General features: G+C 39.0%; 1 pseudogene; it reads right to left on the bottom strand.

The window, feature by feature from the left end:
• Positions 1-423: 423 nt before the first annotated feature.
• On the bottom strand, positions 424-17,472 carry LOC122903518 (annotated as a pseudogene).

Genomic DNA, 17,472 nt, shown 5'->3' with positions numbered 1-17,472 from the left:
ACAACTAATTCAGCTAAGAGTTGGAACATCCTTGCCTCTGATGGGAATGCTTTGCATCCCCTCAAGGCTGGCAGTGAAGGATAGGGCAGGGAAGAATAAAAGGTTGAAGACCACCTGTACAGTATAGTTCGAGTCTTTGGTCAATGTCACTAATTTTTGGCACCTCCAGCAGAGGGCAGGCAGGTGTAGGGAAAAGAGAGGAAACGCGGTTCTCCATTTCATTTACAGGCTATTCTTCTTTGCACAATAGTGTGGCACCATAAACATGGCCATGCAAGCTGAAACTGAAAAGCAATCTTTTTCTTCCCCCATTTAACTTCTTTTAATGTTTCTTCACAAATGGTGGCAAATACTAAAGTACAGTGAGGAGTAATCATAATAACATTATAAATATGGAATTATAAATTTAAAACATTTTCTGGTTTAAAAAAAAATAAATCTGGCAGTCAACGCAGCTCTGCGTGTCTCTGCATTGCTACATTCCTGATGGTGCTCGTGTTTATCCATTCTTCCAGGTCCTCCATGCCCACCTCTTCTTCCTCCCAACTGTTTCATCAAAGGTCCAGGGGGCCCACTAGGGCCACCTTGCCCTCCTCCACCAAAGCCACTTCAGTCCATGCCCCAGCCACTACAGGAGCCACCTCTGTCTCCACCACAGCCACCTCTGAACAGTGTTCCACCAGGAACACTGTGGTCCATGAGGACATCTCTTCCTCCCAGCGTGCCACCAGGGCCACCTCTGCTACAGTAACCCTCCCCCCAGGGGGGTGTGGAAAGGGTGATGGAAGGAAGCCTTCAGGCTTCAGGACATTATACCGCTACTTTCTGCTCTCCAGGCAAAGTTTCAGTTTCCACACCCAGACTGGGGCACTGCCAGTCTCCAGTTAGCATTTCTTCCTCTTCCAGATGGGTTCTCTCAGGAACCCCAGGGCCACCTTGAAGGAAAGCCACTTCTTTCTCCTCCACAGCCTCCATGTGACTATGGGCCCTTCAGAATTTCCTGGGCCCCCTGGACCTCCACAAAGTGGCAGTGGCATCCCTCTGCCCTCACAGGGAGGCATACCACCCCACATGCCATTCCTCTTCCAAGGAAGAGAAACCTTAAATTTGCTCCCTTGAAAATCTTTCCCAGCAAACCACTCCATGGCAACTTTGGCAGTTGGTGAGTCTTCATAGGACACTGTAGCATCACCTTTGGGCTTTGCTGTTTCCTTGTGCAAGTAGACAGGGATCATGGATTGTCTGGTTCTCTTGTTATTCTTAACAACTCCGTGATGCTTAAAGAATTCTGCCAGCTTCTCTAGTCACATTGTCATATAAGCCTTGCACATATATTGCACTGTTGTCAGAGTCTTCATGTGGATCTGCAAGTAGGCCTAGATCAAGATCTGGTCCTTCAGCTATGGGTCCACCAGGCTTATTGTAGCCACCTTGCTCTCCAGCAGCCATTCCACTGCATCCTCCACCCCGCCCACCTCTGCTCATGCCTCCATCAACAAAATTCTCTTCCCCTGCCCCGATTATCAGGGCAACTCATGCTCTGGTTCTCTCCTGATCAGGAAAATCCTCTAGACTCCTGACCATAAACACCCATGCTACTGGGGTAGTCCTGTCAGAATGAACTCTGATACTCGTAGTTGCTACTCTACTGTCTATATTGACTTGGAGCCTAGCTGTAGGATTCATTTTGGTGGTGGGGGTGGGGGAGAGGGCCGAAGGGCAGTAACTAGTAGGCTGCTGCCCATGGCTGCTTTGTTGCCATAGGAACTCTGTTGTCCATTGTGCTCGGCTGCCCATTGGTGTTCGCTGAGAGTAACTGTTCTGATCATAAGTAGTCAGCCAGCCATGTAGAGGAATAAGTGGTAGGAGGATAAGACGGTAGTGCCGTGACTGGCTGCATGCGTAGCTCCCAGGTGCCTGGGGATAACTGTAGTTACTCTGTCCATATCCTAAGTGGGGCTTGTTGTAAACCCCTTTGCTGTTTGAGGTTGACTAGTCTCAGCAGGTTTGATACCATCCTATGGTTTTGCAGGTGCAGTGGCTGCTGGCTGTTGCCCATAGGCTGGGTAAGAAGGCTGAGGGCCATATGCAAACTGAGCTGCATAGGAGGCCTGGGTGGTAGTGACCACAGCAGTGGTGGTATCATAAGCACCAGTACTGTGTCCCTGGACAGACTGGCTATAAACCTGGGGTGGGGATGGGGGGCAGTTGGAGTAGTATAACCAGCAGGAGTAGGTCCTTAAAAAATTGCAAGGTGGTCTGTCCATAGGTTGCAGTGGACTCTGCCTGGGTATACCTGACATCAGTGGGCTGTCCATAGGTTCCATAATTTTTCTGCCCACCTACCAGGGGATTATGTGCCTATCCTTGAGTGGCCTGGCAGTGTATGCACAGTAGCCCTGCTGGGCTGCAGCTTGGCTGTAGGTACTGTAATCCATGGATGCCTTTTTTCCCCCTTCCTTCTCATTCTCTCAACATCCATCTCCCTCTGGCTTTCCCTGTAGGTGCTACACTCTGCAAAGCAATCTTAAAGCTGGTGGGAAAATTATGATTGTTCCATGACCTGTAAAATTTTTGTCAAAACATTAAAACTCTTACTGTTAGTTATAAACATAAGAGGAAATGAAATAATAGTAACATTAGTATCTATATAGCCCATTATAATTTAAAACATTAGAAACATTGAGTTAAATGTTTTTGTTATCAAGAGTACTTTGAACAGTGCTTGCCTTAGTGTTGTAGAACTTACAGTAGGAAACAAGCATCTTTTCTGTGTCTTGGCTAATTTATAAATTTAGAACAGTTTGTAATATGTTATCCTTTGCACTTTCAATGTCAGTATTTTCAAGAGTTCCTTAAATAGCAGCTCTCAGGGACTCATGTGCTCTTGAAGCATACATTACACACTGTTTCAGCAACTAGTCTTGCCTCAGGTACCAAACCAATGACCCCAGATAAATGTGAGTTTACAAAACTTCACCAATCCCTCCCCAGACCCTGTTAACTTCTAAACCACCCCATGACTAACTTCTCTGCAACTGACCTTGTGCAACCCAAGGACAAAAGCCCTTAAGGAACTCATTTGACTGAATTCATTTGGACAGTTGCCACCTGCCCAGTGAGTTTCTATCAAACTCCGCTTTAAAATTTTTTTAATCAAAATATATTATTAGTTTTCTATCAAGAAATTTTTTGTAGGGACTTTGATGCACAAATATGGGTAGAAACTTTAGAAGAAATGGTCTGGCAGACCAGAAAATGATAGTGGCTGGGGGGCAGAATTTGGGGGTTGAGGGAGGATGGAACAAATCACAAGCCATGACTTTTTAAACTATGTGCATCTATTACATCGTTATAAATAAAAATTAAAGGGGCACCTGGGTGGCTCAGTGGGTTAAGCCTCTGCCTTTGGCTTGGGTCATGATCCCAGATCCTGGGATTGAGCTCAGCATAGGGCTCTCTGCTCAGCAGGGAACCCGCTTCCGCCTCTCTCTCTGCCTGCCTCTCTGCCTCCTTGTCATCTCTCTCTGTCAAATAAATTAATAAAATCTTTAAAAAATAAAAATTAAACAGGAAAATTCCTTAAAAGTACATTTACTTCCTCTGAAAAAGAGCAACAATATTTAGTTAAATTTGGCGAATGTTTCTGGAGCATCTATTACATGCCCAGTGCTGTGCTAGGCCACAGGAAAAAAACCTGACCTGCAAGCAAACACGTCACAATAACCTGATTTCTTCCCGTAGAATCTGCATAGTCTTGTGGAATGAGAATCCAGTACATTGCTTCTAACTTTCACAGTCAGAGTATTAAAATTTCAGGCAAGGTCTATATTTAAAATTAGGTATCTTAGAAAAAATATGTAAGATCCCATTGTCTATTAGGAGGAATTGAGACTTCTACCCCAGTGCACATTTATTCATAGCTCAGATCCACTGAGAGGCTCTGATTTTACTCAGCTGAGGTCTCCTGATAATTACTCTCTTGAAAGTTAAGTTTTCCATGCCACTTATTAAGTCTTTGGTATGCTCATATCTTGCAAATTTTATTCTCTCATAGAAAATGGTACATTTATCTTGCCATAAGAAATTGCATAATTAAATTTCTAGTCACCTAATTGCAGCAACCAGAAATGAAAGATTTGTTATTATGGCTAATATAATTCTTTATTGTTTATTGAACACCAATAAGTTCCAGGGATAAGAGACATAAACTAATGTATAATGGCTTTTGAAATATTTTTAATGTTCCTAAAATATTAAGGGATGCATTCTTTACTTAAAAGGCAAAATCTCTGGAGAAGGTTTTGCGTCAAGACATTTTTTAAAAATCTCTCCCCAAACTGCATCTCTTTTTAGCACCAACTCCTCCTATTGCAGCAATTCTCACCCTGGTCACATATTAGAATCCCCTGGGAGCTGCTAAAAGAAAAAAAGAGTAAGACAAACAAACAAAAAAAAACCAGCCCCTAAGGCCCACGCCTAAGAAATTCTGATTTCCTGTGTCATGGGAGGACCCTGGTCACATGTGACTTCTCATACATCCAGGGTGGAGGCAGGGGTGGTGGAGAGAGGCAAACCATGAAAGAGGCTCTTAACTATAGAGAACAAGTGGAGGGTTTCTGGAGGGGAGGTGGAGGTGGGGTGGGTTAAATGACTGATCGGTACTAAGGAGGGCACTTGTGATGGGCACTGGGTGTTATGTGTAAGTGATGAGTCACTAAATTCTACTCCTGAAACTAATATTACACTGTATGTTTGCCTTATTTCACTCAGCATAATCTCTTCCAGTCCCTGTACGTTAACTAACTGGAATTTAAACAAAGACTTGAAACAAAAACCTATATAAATAAAAATAAATACAGTAAAGGGGAAAAATGTGCAAAGATAGTTTTAATGTGCAGTCAGGGTTGAGAAGCATCACCTAAAACCATAGATCTCAAAGTGTGGCCCTTGGACTAGCAGCATCAGCATCACCTGGGAACTTGTTGCCTCTACAGATCCTCAGGCCTCCCCCACCGCAGTGAATCCCAAATTCTGAGGGAGAAGCCTAATAAACTGTATTTTAACAAACCCTCCAGGTGATTTTGAGGCTCACTGAAGTTCAAACCATTAGACTTAAAAGAATATTTAAAAAGGAATTGTCAGGAGAATGACGTTAAGGAATCAGGGAGAATGGAACCAGATGGGCTCTCTTCCTGGGGTGTAGGAAGCTCTGTCATAGTCTGGGTGCAAGAGCAGGACTTGCTGATGAAGATTCTTTTTATATCTTCATAAATCCGTCAGGATTCATCATACTTTTGTGAAGTGAGTCACACTAGCAAACTAGACCCAACCTACCTTATATATTTTTGTATGAAATGAGCCAGATTCTTTGGATAGAAAAGGAAGGAGAAGGAAAGTGATTGGAAATCTGGTAAGCATCAAAATTTGGAGCTCTAAATGTTTGGTAGAACAAAGTGGGGAACCCTGAGGCACAACTTCATGTAGATGCACATAAACAGGATGAAAAACTAAGTTGGTAGGTTTTAGAAAATAATTTCATCTAGCTCTCTAAGGGAGACCCTAATGACTTTTTTCCTTATCATAGAAGTTACACAGTAGATGGGGAGTCCCTTGAAGCAGCAATAGGATCATTCATCTCATACCTGGGGTATACTTCAGAATGAGCAAATGCTGAAATTTTGATCATTTTATAGGACTTTCAGCTTTCCATTGTGACATTCTGATAGTTCATGGTAAGTCCCTTTGGACAGTATTTTAAATTATTATTTTTTTATTAGCAAGTAGCAAATAGTGAGATTCCACTGTACAGATTTTGGTGAAATAATAACTATTTTTGTTATTATTTTGTTATTTTTGTATTATTTTGTATTGTATTATTTTGTTATTATTTTATTTTTGTTGTTATTAAAATAATAACTTTGTGGCCTATAATACAAATGATACACAGGCAGTTCAACTCCTGTTGAGTGGAGCCAGTATGTTGGAAATGGGGAAATTTCTTCCACCATTTGGTCTCAAGACAAAGATTACCTATTGAATGATTAAGGTGATACTAAAAAAAGAAAGAAGGTGATACTAATTGTTTTTAAATGGACCCCCCAATCTTGTGGAGAATCTAGTTAATTGTTATGCTTAATTAACATCTCAAACTATCTCAGAAGACTATTTTAATTTGCAGAGACATTTGGAGTTGAGTTTGGAATCTAAAGCATCAGGGCTCAGCATATTCTAAAGATAAGGAAGGCTGTTGCTCAATCCATCATGATGAATATGTTGAGTGCTGTACTCATATAATCAAAATCTACAGGAGAAATACTCTTCTTGAAATGTCAGAGGTTGTTAAAACTGGATTTCTGCAGGAGAAAATAATGGCAGGAATCTGCTGGGATAGTTTGTCAGCAAGTTTAACACTAAACTATTTAATCTTTAAGTCTTCCTGTGGTGTTTCTCTGACACTGTACAGATAGGGCCAATCACATCTCTTGGGGAACTGGTAGCAGAATTATTTGTTGGTTTAATGATTTTGTTGGTTTAATGATTTTGGCCCAGTGGGTTTTCCCAGCTGAAATTGACAAATGAGAGAACTAGATTTCCTTAGGGCAGAAAATGAGTAGCATTGACACAAAGTCCTCTTTTAATGTCATTAAAAGGATAAGTTAGGAAATATGTTCCTAAACATCTCTTATAATAACTTGCCAAAAACATCTTTTATAATAACTTGCCAATTACACAACCATAGGATAAGTGGATTTATATTAATAGTTAAATGTTTAGCAAAGAAACTCAGAAAAATACTAATTGTGGTAGAGATATAGAAATAAGTTAAAATATGTAACTTCTAAATTTTTGGTTGACTAATACAAATGTTACCATTCTTCCTCTCTTTTCTATATTATATATATTTATACATTATATATAGTTTATAATATATATTATATATAATATATAGTTTTTATAATAAAGTAATTTTATGCATTCAAAGATATTTAAATGTAATGAGTAAGTAGTTTTGTGGAGGATATTGAGAAACTTCATAGAACTCTTTATGAAAGATGTTGATTGGAAGAATTTGAGCAATATAAAAAATAAAACAATAAAGTTAAATTTAGTCTCTGTAGAGAAATTGGGGAAATGTTACAGGAGATGGAGTGTATGAATGGGAAGAAAATAAGTCAATTGGATATTTTTAAATCCTCAGACATCAATGATCCTATCTGATCAGACTAAAGCATATTATGACTGTTAGGCATCTTCCTCAACAATCAACCTCTCAAGCTGATTATAGAGCAACTAAACCAAAATGGACCACAGCCAAAGATACTCTATAGGAATGTCTTGTATTCAGTAACCTCTTCGACCTCAGCCACAGCAACTTCTTCCTAGAAACATAGCCAAAGGCAAGGGAAAATGAAAAATGAACTATTGGGACTTCATCAAGACCAAAAGCTTTTGCACAGCAAAGGAAACAGTGAACAAAACCAGAAGACAACTGATAGAATGGGAGAAGATATTCGTAAACGACATATCAGATAAAGGGCTAGTATCCAAAATCTGTAAAGAACTTACCAAACTCAACACCCAAAGAACAAATAATCCAATCAAGAAATGGACAAAGAACATGAACAGACATTTCTGCAAAGAAGACATTCAGATGGCCAACAGACACATGAAAAAGTGCTCCACATCACTCGGCATCAGGGAAATACAAATCAAAACCACAGTGAGATACCACCTCACACCAGTCAGAAAGGCTAAAATTAACAAATCAGGAAATGACAGATGTTGGTGAAGATGAGGAGAAAGGGGAATTCTCCTGCGCTGTTGTTGGTGGGAATGCAAGCTGATGTAGCCACTCTGGAAAACAGCATGGAGATTCCTCAAAAAGTTGAAAATAGAGCTACCCAACGACCCAGCAATTACAGTACTGAGTATTTACCCTAAAGATACAAATGTAGTGATCCAAAGGAGCACGTGCACCCAAATGTTTATAGCAGCAATGTCCACAATAGCCAAACTATGGAAAGAACCCAGATGTCCATCAACAGATGAATGGATAAAGAAGAGGTGATATGTATACACACACACACACACACACACACACACACACAACGGAATACTATGCAGCCATCAAAAGAAATGAAATCTTGCCATTTGCAATGACGTGGATGGAACTAGTGGGTATTATGCTGAGCAAAATAAGTCAATCAGAGAAAGACAATTATCATACGATCTCCCTGATATGGGGAATTTGAGAGATAGGGTGGGGGGTTTGGGGGTTGGGGAAGGAAGAAATGAAACAAGATGTGATCGGGAGGGAGACAACCATAAGAGAATCTTAATCTCATAAAACAAACTGAAGGTTGCTGGTGGGTGGCGGTGTGGAGAGGGTGGCTGGGTTGTGGACACTGGGGAGGATATGTGATATAGTGAGTGCTATGAAACATGTAAGCCTGACGATCCACAGACCTGTACCCTGGGGCAAAAACTAAAAATAATTAATAATAATAAAAAAGAATGCCTTGTATTGACACTTTGTTAAGTTCTTATGTAGAATTCTACATCACTAAATAATGAAAATTTAGAAGATGCTTAACATCTTTTGGGTAGTTTAGCAATGTATTATCATCTATTGGTGCATAATGAGGGAAGCAAGGCCAAAAATGAACTTGTTTTAGGCTAGTAAATATCTCATAGTTTCTCATACTATCTCATAGTTTCTTGGATCAAGAGTCTAGGTACAGTTTAGCTGAGTCCTCTGTTCAGGGCCTCGTAAGTGTACATTTAAGGTGTTGGCCTAGTTTTGCTCTCTTCTGGAGGTTCAACTGGGGAAGAATACAAGGGTACATATATCACTTTGAATTAGTGTTTTTATATTTTCCATGTAAATACCCAGTACTGGATTACTGGATTGTAAGGTAGCTCTGAGGAAACTCCATACTGTTTTCCACAGTGGCTGCACTAGTTTGTATTCCAACCAGTAGTGCACAAGGGTTCTTATTCTTTACAACCTTACCAATATTTGTTTCCACTGTTTTTAGTTTTAGCCATTCTGACAGGTCTGAAGTGATATCTCATTGTAGTTTTGATATGCATTTCCCTGATGATAAGTCATGTTGAGAGTCTCTTCATGTGTCTATTGGCCATATCTTCTTTGGAGAAATGTCTGTTCAAGTCTTCTGGCCATTTTTTAATTGGATTATTTGGTTTTTTGATGTTAAGTTAGAGAATTTCTTTTTTTTTTTTAATTATTTTTAGGGGTGCCTGGGTGGCTCAGTGGGTTAAAGCCTCTGCCTTCAGCTCAGATCATGATCCCAGGGTCCTGGGATCGAGCCCCACATCAGGCTCCCTGCTCAGTGGGGAGCCTGCTTCCTCCTCTCTCTCTCTGCCTGCTTCTCTGCCTACTTGTGATCTCTTTCTGTCAAATAAATAAATAAAATCTTTTTAAAAAAATAAAATTATTTTATTACCATATAATGTATTATTTGCATTATTATTAATGCAAATAGTTAATTATTATTAGTGCAATTAAATGTATTATTTGTATTATTTTGGTAGTTTGTACATCTCTAGGAATGCATCCATTTCTTCCAGATTGTCAAATTTGCTGGCATATAGTTGCTCATAATATTTTCTTTTAATTGTTTGTATTTCTTTGGTGTTGGTTGTGATCTCTCCTCTTTCACTCATGATTTTATTAATTTGGGTCCTTTCTCTTTTCTTTTTGATAAGTCTGGCTAATCCTTTCAAAGAACCAGCTCCTAGTTTCATTGATTTGTTCTACTGTTCTTTTGATTTCTATCTCATTGATTTCTGCTCTGATCATTATTATTTCTCTTCTCCTACTGGGTTTAGGCTTTCTTTGCTGTTCTTTCTCCAGCTCCTTTAGGTACAGGGTTAGGTTGTGTATGTGAGACCTTTCTTGTTTCTTGAGAAAGGCTTGTATTGCTATATGCTTTCCTCCCAGGACCACCTTTGCTGTGTCCCAAAGATTTTGAACAGTTGTGTTTTCATTTTCATTAGCGTCCATGAATTTTTTTAATTCTTCTTTAATTTCCTGGTTGACCCATTTATTGTTTAGTAGGATGCTCATTAACCTCCATGTATTTGAGTTCTTTCCACCTTTCCTCGTGTGATTGAGTTCTGGTTTCAGAGCATTGTGGTCTGAAAATATGCAGGGAATGATCCAATCTTTTGGTACCAGTTGAGACCTCATTTGTGACCCAGGATGTGATCTATTCTGGAGAATGTTCCATACGTGCACTAGAGAAGAATGTGTATTCTGTTGTTTTGGGATAGATTGTTCTAAATATATCTGTCATGTCCATCTGGTCCAGTGTGTCATTGAAAGCCTTTATTTCCTTGTTGATCTTTTGCTTAGATAATCTGTCCGTTTCAGTAAGGAGGTGTTAAAGTCCCCTACTATTATTGTATTATTTTTGATGTGTTTCTTATTGTTAATTAATTGTTTTATATAATTGGCTGCTCCCGTGTTAGGGGGATAGATATTTAAAATTGTTAGATCTTCTTGTTGGATAGACCCTTTAAGTATGATATAATGTCCTTCCTCATCTCTTATTATGGTCTTTGACTTAATTTATCTGTTATAAAGATTGCCACCCCAGCTTTCTTTTTATGTCCATTAGCATGGTAAATTGTTTTCCACCCCCTCACTTTAAATAAGAAGGTGTCTTTGGGTCTAAAATGAGTTTCCTGTAGACAGCATATTGATAAGCCTTATTTTTTTTAATCCATTCTGATACCCTGTGTCTTTTGATTGGAGCGTTTAGTCCATTTACATTCAGAGTAACTATTGAAAGATAGGGATTTAGTGCCACTGTATTGCCTGTAAGGTGACTGTTACTGTATATTGTCTCTGTTCCTTTTTGGTTTGGTGCTTTTAGCCTCCCTCTTTGCTTAGAGGACCCCTTTCAATATTTCCTGTAGGGCTTGTTTGGTGTTTGCAAATTCCTAAATTTTTGTTTGTCCTGGAAGTTTTTCATCTCTCCTTCTATTTTCAGTGATAGCCTAGGTGGATATAGTATTCTTGGCTGCATATTTTTGTTTAGTTTACTGCTCTGAATATATCATGCCAGTCCTTTCTGGCCTGCCAGTCTCTGTGGATAGGTCTGCTGTGAAACTAGTATTTCTACCATTGTATGTTACAGACCTCCCGAGCAGCTTTCAGGATTTTCTCTTTGTCACTAAGACTTGTTAAGATTTACTATTGGATGACAGGGGGTGGACCTATTTTTATTGATTTTGAAGAGGGTTCTCTATGCCTCCTAAATTTTAATGCTTGTTTCTTTTGCCAAATTATGGAAATTCTCTACCTTAATTTGCTCCAATATACCCTCTGCCCCATTTTCTCTTTCTTCTTCTGGCATCCCAATTATTCTAATATTGTTTCATCTTGTGGTATCTTTTACCTCTAGAATTCTCCCCTTGTGGTCCAGTAGTTGTTCATTTCTCTTTTGCTCAGCTTCTTTATTCTCCATCATTTGGTCTTCTATATCACTAATTCTCTCTTCTGCCTCATTTAGCCTAGCAGTAAGAGGCTCCATTTTTTATTGTATCTCATTAGTGCTTTTTAAAATTTCAACTTGGTTAGATTTTAGTTCTTCTATTTCTCCAGAAAGTGATTTTATTTCTCCAGAAAGGGATTCTCTAATATCTTCCATACTTTTTTTGAGCCCAGCTAGCACCTTGATAATTGTCATTCTGAACTCTAGTTCTGACATGTTATTAATGTCTGTATTAATTACATCCCTAACTATCAGTACTGTCTCTTGTTCTTTTTCTTTTCTTTCTTTCTTTTTTTTGTGGTGAGTTTTTCCACATTGTCATTTTATCCAGATAAGAATAGGTGAATGAGAGAACAAAATACTAAAAGGGTAGCAAGGACCCCAGAAAAATATACACTAACCAAATCAGAAGAGACCTGAAACCAGGAAAAAAGAAAAAACAATATATATATATATATATATATATATATATATACATATATGGAGAGAGAGAGAGTTATTAACTTGGTAAATAGAAGAGAGCCACACACTTGATTTTGGGTGTATTTTGGTCTGTTAGAAGAAACAACCTCCCAAAATTTATAGGTGGAAAATCATACACACACACACACAAATAAGGGTGAACACAATAAAGGGATGGAATATGACTGTAAAGATGAAAATTCAAAAAGATTCTAAAAAAGGAATTGATAAGAAGTTGGTTAAAAAAAGAAAATAAAAAGAGGAAAGAATATGATCAGGCTGGTATATTTAGGGTACATTTTGATCTATTAGAAGAAAGTGTATCCCAAAATTTTAAAGAAAAAAAAAAACCTATATGTATACAAAAAATGAGGTTAAATTCAGTGAAGGGATAAAATATAACAATGAAAAACAATAGAACAAATCAACGAAACTAGGAGCTGGTTCTTTGAAAGAATTAATAAAATTGATAAACCCCTGGCCAGTGTTATCAAGAAGAAAAGAGAAAGGACCGAAATAAATAAAATCATGAATGAAAGAGGAGAGATCACAACTAACACCAAAGAAATATAAACAATTATAAGAACATACTATGAGAAACTCTACGCCAACAAATTTGACAATCTGGAAGAAATGGGTGCATTCCTAGAAACATATAAATTACCACAACGGAACCAGGAAGAATAGAAAGCCTGAATAGACCCATAAGCAAGAAGGAGATTGAAACAGTCATTAAAAATCTCCAAACAATATGGACGGGACTGGAAGAGATTATGCTGAGTGAAATAAGTCAAGCAGAGAGAGTCAATTATCATATGGTTTCACTTATTTGTGGAGCATAACAAATAGCATGGAGGACAAGGGGTGTTAGAGAGGAGTAGGGAATTTGGGTAAATTGGAAGGGGAGGTGAACCATGAGAGACTATGGACTCTGAAAAACAATCTGAGGGGTTTGAAGTGGCGGGGGGGTGGGAGGTTGGGGTACCAGGTGGTGGGTATTATAGAGGGCATGGCTTGCATGGAGCACTGGGTGTGGTGAAAAAATAATGAATACTGTTTTTCTGAAAATAAATAAATTGGGAAAAAAAATCTCCAAACAAACAAAAGTCCAGGGTCAGACGGCTTCCCGGGGGAATTCTACCAAACATTTAAAGAAGGACTAATTCCTATTCTCCTGAAACTGTTCCAAAAAATAGAAATGGAAGGAAAACTCCCAAACTCATTTTATGAGGCCAGCATCACCTTGATCCCAAAACCAGACAAGGATCCCATCCAAAAAGAGAGCTATAGACCAATATCCTTGATGAACACAGATGTAAAAATTCTCACCAAAATACTAGCCAATAGGATTCAACAGTACATTAAAAGGATTATTCACCACGACCAAGTGGGATTTATCCCAGGGCTGCAAGGTTGGTTCAACATCCGCAAATCAGTCAATGTGATACAACACATCAATAAAAGAAAGAACAAGAACCATATGATACTCTCAATAGATGCTGAAAAAGCATTTGACAAAGTACAGCATCCCTTCCTGATCAAAACCCTTCAAAGTGTAGGGATAGAGGGCACATACCTCAATATCATCAAAGCCATCTATGAAAAACCAACTGCAAATATCATTCTCAATGGAGAAAAACTGAAAGCTTTTCCACTAAGGTCAGGAACACGGCAGGGATGTCCATTATCACCACTGCTATTCAACATAGTACTAGAAGTCCTAGCCTCAGCAATCAGACAACAAAAGGAAATTAAAGGCATCCAAATCGGCAAAGAAGAAGTCAAATTATCACTCTTCGCAGATGATATGATACTCTATGTGGAAAACCCAAAAGACTCCACTCCAAAACTGCTAGAACTTATACAGGAATTCAGTAAAGTGTCAGGATATAAGATCAATGCACAGAAATCAGTTGCATTTCTCTACACCAACAACAAGACAGAAGAAAGAGAAATTAAGGAGTCAATCCCATTTACAATTGCACCCCAAACCATAAGATACCTAGGAATAAACCTAACCAAAGAGGCTAAGAATCTATACTCAGAAAACTATAAAGTACTCATGAAAGAAATTGAGGAAGACACAAAGAAATGGAAAAATGTTCCATGCTCCTGGATTGGAAGAATAAATATTGTGAAAATGTCTATGCTACCTAAAGCAATCTACACATTTAATGCAATTCCTATCAAAGTACCATCCATCTTTTTCAAAGAAATGGAACAAATAATTTTAAAATTTATATGGAACCAGAAAAGACCTCGAATAGCCAAAGGGATATTGAAAAACAAAGCCAAAGTTGGTGGCATCACAATTCCGGACTTCAAGCTTTATTACAAAGCTGTCATCATCAAGACAGCATGGTACTGGCACAAAAACAGGCACACGTATTTTTTTTTTTTCCTTTTAAGGACACAGTGACATATAATTCCCTGACTTAAAAAAGCCCCATCTTACCAATTACCTTGGTAATTGGTAGCACCTGTGTTAGTTTGGGTTCTTAACATAGCAGATGCTAAAATGGGATTAGATATGTAAAAGGATTAATGTGGAGGACACCTGTCAAGGATAAAAGAGGAGAGCACAGAAGGAAGCCGAGAGCACCTTTAGACCATGATGCAGGTCTGACACATACGAGAGGAAGAAAGATGGACAGAAAGAGCCTTAGCCCTTAGTGCACTGCTCTAGTGCCCCTTCCTAGTCATTCATGGGCTAAGTATAGCCTGGCAAAAGTGTGGCCTTGGCATGAACATGGTATAGATTCCAAAGCTGTGTCAGCTGGAGGAAGCAGTCAACTGTGCTTCCTACAGTATGTGGTCTTGAAGGGCGATTGGAGCAGTGCACCTCCATGGCTACCACAGACAATGGGATGTATTTTCAGGGTCAGGATTTGGGGTACTGAAACTACATCATACAAGCCTTCAATAGTTAAATTTAAATATCTAGCACCTAACACAAGTAGAAATCCAGTAAGTTTTGTTTGAGATTAATTTCTCAGGAGCATAGGATATATATTAAAGAGACTACAAATGTGAATGCCAAGCTGAGGAATTTGAACTTGATTTCCATCTTTGGAGGCAATGAGCAGCAGTATGATGCTGTAAGTAGCCATGCATATCTTGCTGTTCAGCATCAAATGAGATGGTATGGGGTTTTATAGGTAATTTTATAGAAATAGTCACCAAGGTGATTACGATTCCAAGGTGCTGATTTATCATCAACAAGTACATATTGAGTGTATGTATCAGGTTCTGTGCCAAGTGCCAATTTGGTTCACTTACAATGATCAAAACTATCATGCAATGCTAAACGCTTAGGTTTTATTAACATGGTATCTTACTGTTTAACTTAGCAGCATTCTAGTGAGGGAAATATTATGGTTCTCAATTTATAAATGAGGAAATTGGGGTTTTGAATATGTAAATAACTTACTCAAGTTGAGCCTTTGCTCAAAAGACATCTTTCCTTCCTTCATTCATTCATTCAGCAAAATGTTTTTTGTTTATGTACAGAGCTGGTGATGGAGGCAGAAATCAGACCATATAGGGCCCAGAAGGTCAGCCTCGGGATTTTAACCCAGGAGTAAGAGAAGCAAGGAAGTGATATAACAAGATTTGTTTTTAAAAGCCCCACTGCCTCCAATGTCATCAATGAACAGAAGGAACACTGGGAAGGGTGGGAAATACCTGTTTTGAACTGACCAGCCAGGAGATTTTGAAGGGATTCAGGTGAGAGGGCAGCATAGTTGTTGAAGGGGAATAGAAAAACCTGAGAGGTATTTAATATTTAAGAGACCCAAATTTTCAGCAATTAGTTACAGGATTGGTTACAGGATGAGGGAGATGGGGGTATTAAAAATAATTAACAGATTCTGGCAAAAGCAACTGAGTAGAATATGATGTCACTTGCTGAGATCAAGGGCACAGATGAAGGACTAGAGGTGGAAGGGAAGATTGGATTCAGTTAACCCCTTAATCCCAGCTTGATTAAAGTCACTGGGATATTGATCCCAAGTCTACTCAAGATGAAGGATTCATCTCGAGCTCAGCTTACTGGTCTCAGAAATATCTACTAAATTTTCATCTTCTCCAAAATGCATCTAAAACATAGAACTGATTATCACCGTTGCTCAAAAAATGTTTTTTATCTCCCTCTTTTCTTTCACAGAACAGAATCCAAACATTTCCCAGCCTACCATTGTTGTTTCCAGAGTGTTCTCTGCTCTCTCAGCTCTTTCCTATTGGGCCACAGGTTGTTCTCTTCATAGTCTCACTGGTTGTCATGTCTTTCCCTTGCTCCTAAGAGGCAAGGAAACATTTTGTGGGTCCTGATCTTTAGCATGGACCTCTGCACATCCAAGCATAGTAGGTCAGTATCTTCCAGCACACCACACTTTTGTTTTTCCTTCTTTCTCATTTCTCCTACTTAGTCATTTTGCTGATTTCTCTCCTTTGTCCGACCTCATAAAGATGAAGTGGCTCCAGTCCTTTGACCTCTTCTTGTAGCTGTCCTCACTCCTGTGGTGACCTCACCAATTTACACACTGATGACTCCAAATCAATATCCTTGGCCAGACATTTTCCTTGAACTTCAAACCTATATGTCTACATATCTATTTAACATTTTCACTTGGAGACTAAAAATTATCTCAAATTTATAGATCTACAACTCAATTCCAAGTTACCCCTTCAAATCTGTTTCATCTGCTGTCTTCCCAAACTTATAATGCATCAATCCCTAAATCATAAAATCAAACTTGCCTCCCCTTTTTCTGTTATACCCCACATTCAGTCTGTCATGAAATTTTGTGGGCTCTAAATTCAAAATATATTAGGATTCATTTTCTGCTACCTCTACTTGGTTCAAACCACCATAGTCTCTCACCTAAATTAGTGCCATAGCTTCTTATAGGTCTTCCTGGTTTTGTCCTTGACGTTTTTCTTAGTTAGGGTCGGCTGTGTTGCTATAACAAATGGGCCCCCAAATCTCAGTGGCTTAAAGAATAGCACCCTGATTTCTTTCTTATGCAATAGTCAGAGGCCAATTTCAAGTCTTTAAAGCCTTCTGCCAGTGCACATTTAGCTCTCTGGCCAATGGCACCTCTGTTCTTTCCTCATCAGATGACCATATCTGCATTCCAAGATGATTAGGAAATGCCACTTCCACTGACAACTCTACATTGAGGAAGAAGGAGAATGGATTTGGGTCACTTGGCAGTCATCTCTGCCATACTCACTAGACATCATTTTCAAAATAGCAGCCAGACTTCTGAACGAAACTCAGATAAGTCTTTCCTCTACTCACAGTCTTCTAGGGGCTCCCCATACCTCATCTCTTCTCTACCTTCCACTTCACTCTCTCCCCTTGAACCACAACAACTTGCTGTTCCTCAAACACGATAGCAAAGTGCCCATTGCAGGGCCTCTTCTTCCATATGCCTTCCAGACTTATTCCCTCACCACCTCCAAGACTTTGCTCAAATGCCAT

Source organism: Neovison vison, chromosome 3, assembly GCF_020171115.1.
Source record: "Neovison vison isolate M4711 chromosome 3, ASM_NN_V1, whole genome shotgun sequence".
Taxonomy (NCBI): Eukaryota; Metazoa; Chordata; class Mammalia; order Carnivora; family Mustelidae; genus Neogale; species Neogale vison.
Note: the sequence above shows the minus strand (reverse complement) of the source record. Positions and strands in the feature narration are given on the sequence as shown.